Source organism: Myodes glareolus, chromosome 1 (genome assembly GCF_982192425.1).
Source record: "Myodes glareolus chromosome 1, mMyoGla1.1, whole genome shotgun sequence".
In the NCBI taxonomy this organism is placed as follows: Eukaryota; Metazoa; Chordata; class Mammalia; order Rodentia; family Cricetidae; genus Myodes; species Myodes glareolus.
Window position 1 is genome coordinate 48639368 of NC_142026.1, and position 5551 is coordinate 48644918.

Below are 5551 nucleotides of genomic sequence, written 5' to 3' on the forward strand. Positions count from 1 at the left end.
CTTTTCTTCTTTAAAAATTCATTTTCTATGGTTGTCACAGCAGTGATCACCTGGCTGTTACTAATGAGAAGCATCACTTTCTCCTTACTGTATTTCAGAGACAAATTTGTATCCCTCTAGAAACTTTTAGGGTACCCTCACTGTATTTCATTAGACTGTCTTTAGACAGTAATTCTTGTGTGTCCGTTTTGTGAAGTATCTTTTGTTGTTTGTTTGACAAATTTATACATGCAGATAATGTGTTCTAACTACTCTCACCCCTACCCTTTCTATCTCCCTCCTACCTCCGTTAAATTCCCTCTTTTCTACTGGTTTCTTTGTCACATTTATGTCTTTTTGTTTTGCTCTGTGATCTACTGAGTTCAACCAGAGTCATCTCTGTGAACCTGGTTTTGAGCCTGTCCATTGCAGAATGTTAGGTTTACCTGTGGCTAAACGACTGAAGACAGTGATGGCCCTTTCCCTAGAATCCACCTCTTGCTTATTCATAGTTGACTAATTATAAGAAACATACTTTTTTCTATCTCATGTAGTTAGTTCAACAAGAGCCCTTGCTTCCTAAACCTCCCTTTTCCTCTACGTGCCCTTTACTCAATCATGTTAGACTGTAAAGTCAAGCTCCCAGCAATGACTCGAGACTCAGTCATCACCTCCATCAGAAATATAAGACAAAAGGCCACCTTGCCTGTTCACAATTAATAAAACCCAGACATACAGATTTCAGGGTTTAACCTAAAGATCAGAAAAGCCAAAGCAGCCAAGCCATTAGATAACTCTTACCTTTAAGAAATCTTCAGACTGAAAGAGAGTATGTTCCTGTTTTATCCAGCCTTATATTCCTCTTTAGTGCTGGAGTTAGAGGCATGCACCACTGCCCAACCTCTATGGCTAACTAGTGTGGCTGCTGGGATTAAAGGTGTGTGTAACCACTGCCTGGAGTGTATGGCTGACTAGTGTGGCTGTTTGCACTGACCTTCAGGCAAGCTTTATTTATTAAAACACAAATACTATATCAACTATACGTGCCTGAGCTTGCTTCCTAGCCATGTCTGGGTTCTCATGCACCCGTTTTTACAATAGTGTTTGCTTTAATTTGTTCACATCTCTTTGTAAGACATGAAGATTATCCTTTTCCCACAAATGACAGGTCCAGTCTTGCGCAGGCCAAGAACAAACATCCTTAGTTGCTGCGAGTTTATGTTTGCAATGACAATGTCATGTCAAGAAAATGGAATTTCTCAGCCCTTTGCCCTGTCTCGAAGCTCTTACACTCTCTCTACTTCCTCTTCTCTGATGTTCCCTGAGCCTTATATCTGGTGGTATAAAAGTCCTGTTCAGCTGTTCACTCATTGTCTCTTATTACCAGCACATATAACAGCCTTGAGTTTGCATTCACTACCGTTCACTGTTAAGAGAAGCTTTTCTGATTGAGGCTGAAAGTAGTATTTATCTGTGAGTATAAGCTAAATGCTTAGAAGGTAAATTTGGGGACATGTCAATTCAGCTATATAACTGTAGCAAGTTCTTGGTGGATCCTTTGAAACACAGGTCTTTGGCTTTCCAAGTTATTTCTGTTCCTCTCTCTATTCTCTCTACCTTCCCCAACACCTCCCACCCCATTTGTGTGCGTGTGTGTGTGTGCATGCACATATTAGGAACTAAACTCAGGGCCTTGTGCATACTTGTGTTAAAAATAATCTGGCAATTAATTTTCAATGGTATTTGAGGCCAGTGTAGGTCCAGCTGAAAATGATCAGAAGCATCAAACTCCTGCTATTTCCTTCATACCCAAACTCTACTGAGATATGTTGTCTCAAGCTAGAAGTTTAGGGTAAAAATTTATTAACAGCCAAGCTTACCTGAAAGATCCTGTATCTGGTAAGCTTTAACACATACAGTTCTGTTGCAAAGAAGGACAACAGAGGAGAAGATAAGGCCTAAATAATGTGCACAACAAAGGGAGAAGGGGTTCTGTGTACCTTGGGGTTAAAATCACTCTCTGTGCTCAGTCTCCATGCCTGTCATTTTAAGGTGACACAGGATTTTGTAAAAATAACATGAATTGTTGTCTTACCTGGCATCCTCTTTGTGATTGTCAGGGTTTGGGGGCAGAGGCAGAAGCTACAGCTCCCACTGGCAACGTCCGCAGCCGGACGGATTCCCTAGATTTCCAGGGAATTCTACCCAAGTCAAATCAGGAACCATGGCTTCAGCGAAAAAAAGATTTTAGAACTACCGAGTATGAGGTAGAAGTAGGGTTTAATAAAGATATTTTAACAGGAGTTTAAGCAGGAAGGTTAAGAGAAAGAAGGACTCTCAGAAGGAGAACAAGACACATCTGAGAAGGGACGTTTTTATCAAAAGATTCTCACTCGATGTTGCCTTTACATCTTTGCTATCGTCCTATGTCCTGCTGTAGTGGGGTTCAAAGTTGCTATCTTCAAAGGGTGGGTCAGGTTTGTGAAGGAGTTCAGCTGGTAGTTCCTGAGTGGCACCTGCAGGGACAACAGCTGGGAAATGTTTACACCACAAGAATACAGGAAGCTTTAATGTAAACACAGTTGAGGGGGAAGCGATGAGGCCCACCCACCTTTGGACCTGAAGCCCGGCTAATGGTTATATTAGCAGAAAATATCTCTATATGAGAAGATTGTTAACTCAGTCTGCAGCCTTTAATGTTAATTATGCTGGAGTTACTGCTTCTTAACTGGCAAAAGGCTTTAACTCTCTTGTGTGAGAGTCTGAGCTCTCTTCCTGTGCCCCAAAGTCCCCTCTCTTTCTATCCTGCCTCAGAATGAATGGATAGTATCGTGGTTACAAGGCCTGTTTCCAGCTACTGCTAGGGCCTTGGAGCTTAGATCCTGTTTAAATATTTCCCTCCCTTTCATAGCTGCCTCTCCTTCTTCCACCCCATCCCCATCCCCTCACTCTCCCCTCTTCTCCTTCTTCCCCTTCTCTTCCTTCTCTTTCTTCTCCTTCTTCTCTTTCTCCTTCTTCTTCTTCTTGGCAGGGCCTCACTATGTAGCCCTAGCTGGCCTGGAACTTTCTATATAGATCAAGCTGACCTCTAGGAATTTACACTGTGATGAGCGACTGACTCCATCTCTGTGTTCAGCAGCGACACGTAAAGTAACTTGGCTATAAAATGTTTGTCTTTCAAAATTTAGCAATCATCCTGTCTGTGATCTGCCTTTTCTCCTCTGTCTTCCTTACCTCTGCTCCTCCACCCTTCTCATTTCCCCCCATCCTCTCCTCCACCCTTCTCATTCCTCCATCCTCTCTTCTTCCTTGCTCCTCCCTGCTCCCTCCCTCTCCCTCCCATCCCCTGCTCCACATATCCCTCTCCTTCCCATGCTTCCCCTTCATCCCCTTCAGCCCTTATCCATTCTACCCCTTCTCTTCCCCCTTTTCTTCTCTGTTCGTCCTTCTCCCCCCTCCCTCTCTTCCTCTTCCTCCTCCTTTGCTTTCTTCCTCCCCCTTTCTCTTGTTCTCCTCCCCTTTTACCTTCCTTCCTTCTCCTCTCCCCATTGACTATAGCCCTTTTCTCACCTCTCGCTTTCTCTCTTCTTAATGTTCATTCCCTTTTGAACAGGTAGCATTTGTCTTATTCGTCTTCTCAAGGGCCCAAGATCATATTTACCCAGTCATATTTTCTTACCTGAAGCTTGGAGCTACTGAACTATGGCTTGGATAATTCATTAAATCAAAACAAAACCAAAAACAAACAAAACAAAAACCCACCGTGGTGTCTGGAATAGTATCACTATTGGAATTCCAGGATCCACTGATACATATCCAATTGCCACATTTTATGTAAACAAAATGTATACCAGAAGATCTCTTAAAGTTACCTTTTTAGCTGAAGTGTAGCTCAGGGGTAGAGCACTTGTCTTGCACATGTCAAGTCTGGGGTTTTGTCCACAGGACTGCAAAGCATCAATGCTTGACTCTCCCCTGGGGCTGGCACAGCCATTAGCAAGCCTTTCTCCTCCGCAGTGAGAAACAGCTGTTGAAGGGGCTGCTTCTGCTCTGCTCTGGCTACCAGGAAATGCTGTGTTAAAATTAGCGCATAATTACAGAAATGAACCCAACCGCTCAACTCCGACTCTGCTTCGAAATACAGTTCCCCTTTCAGCTCACAAATGAAGACCGTTTGTGTATGTGCATCATGTAGATAGTTAATCTCGTCTTTTAAAAAAAAGTGGAATAAAAGTTAGAGATGAATAAGGTGGCCTTACAGGATTGATTTCCCTCTGTGCAAAGCAAAGGGAGTTTTAGGGTGGTATGGATGTAAGTCCTCTCTCCACCCACAGTCACAATTGAGGCAACCAGTGACTCCCTGGATATGGTTTCCAAGATATCAAGCAGTTTTCTGTGGGCTAGGGAGATGACACGCGTTGCAAGCCTAAGAACCTGAGAATGATCCCTGGGAACCATACTGTAAAAGGAGACATTCAACCCTTGAAATTGTCTTCAAACACCTCCATGTGTGTGCTCCCACATACATATACAAATATATAAATAGATGACATTTCAAAAATAAATGCAAAAAGAGGAGCCTTTTAGAACATCCATGGCAGTGAAGCAGGGGCTAGGCTTAGCCAAGTCCCATGGGGAAGAAAGTGGGGCTTTGGCTGTCGGAGAGGGACACTCTGGTACATCCTGCTGGTGCTGAACATTGCCTGTTGCAGAGAACACCCACTGACTGGTCCTGTTGCACAGCTGAGAATCAAGGAAAAGAGATTGTTTCACACAAAAAAGGTGAGGGTGTATATATATAGAGAGTGACATTTTTCTTTTTACCAATACAAAGTTTTGACGAGACTCTTAGAGTAGAAACTGAGCCAGGAGTTCCACACTGCGATCACTGATTGACATGTACTATGGATGCACTGGAGAATGCCATGATTCCAGGGGAGACAGAGGGATAAATTATGAACTTCCAAGGGTTGAACTGACAGGGACAGGAGGAGAGGAAAGTTGGCCTGCAAGGCATGGGATGGGGGTGAGGGTAGGGTGAGATGGGGGAAGCCAGGCAGTCATGAAGTGTCAGGGTTCAGGATGCCTGAGGTTCTCCCGACAGCTGTAGCCATTCTAATGCAAAGGCGCTGTTCCCATGTGGCAGGGAAAGTGTGCTCTTACCAGCTTTGGCTACCTAACAAGTTCTAGACTAGCCTGAGATATACAATGAGACCCTCCTAACAAATAAATAGAAAGGGAAAGTGGCAAAGATGTGTGCAGAGCCTAAAGCTTTCCCATTGTGCTCCCACTGGGACTGAAATATGGCAGGGCTCCCGGATTTATGAGAAGAGGCGCTGGAAGTCCCTTTGAAGTCAAAGTTTCCTACAGCCATGAAAACTTGGACTTCCCCGCTATGGAGGGGGACAGGTAGTGATGATAATGTCAGACTTCTAGTGTCAGCTTTGCTTATTTTTATATTGTATTTGTCCAATACCCAGGAACAAATAATCTAGGCAAGCATGTGCTCAGGAGTGGGGTTTGCTAATCCCATGCTCATCTGTAGCCTGGGCTCTATGGCAAGACCAGAGAG

General features: G+C 43.8%; 1 long non-coding RNA gene across 1 annotated transcript; it reads right to left on the reverse strand.

The window, feature by feature from the left end:
- Window positions 1-2240: 2240 nt before the first annotated feature.
- LOC146896073 (uncharacterized) lies at window positions 2241-4048 on the reverse strand. Its single transcript, XR_014998725.2, has 2 exons — window positions 3852-4048; window positions 2241-2495 (listed from the first exon to the last, which is right to left on the reverse strand). It is a non-coding gene; the product is annotated as an uncharacterized LOC146896073 (long non-coding RNA).
- Between the last annotated feature and the right edge of the window lie 1503 nt (window positions 4049-5551).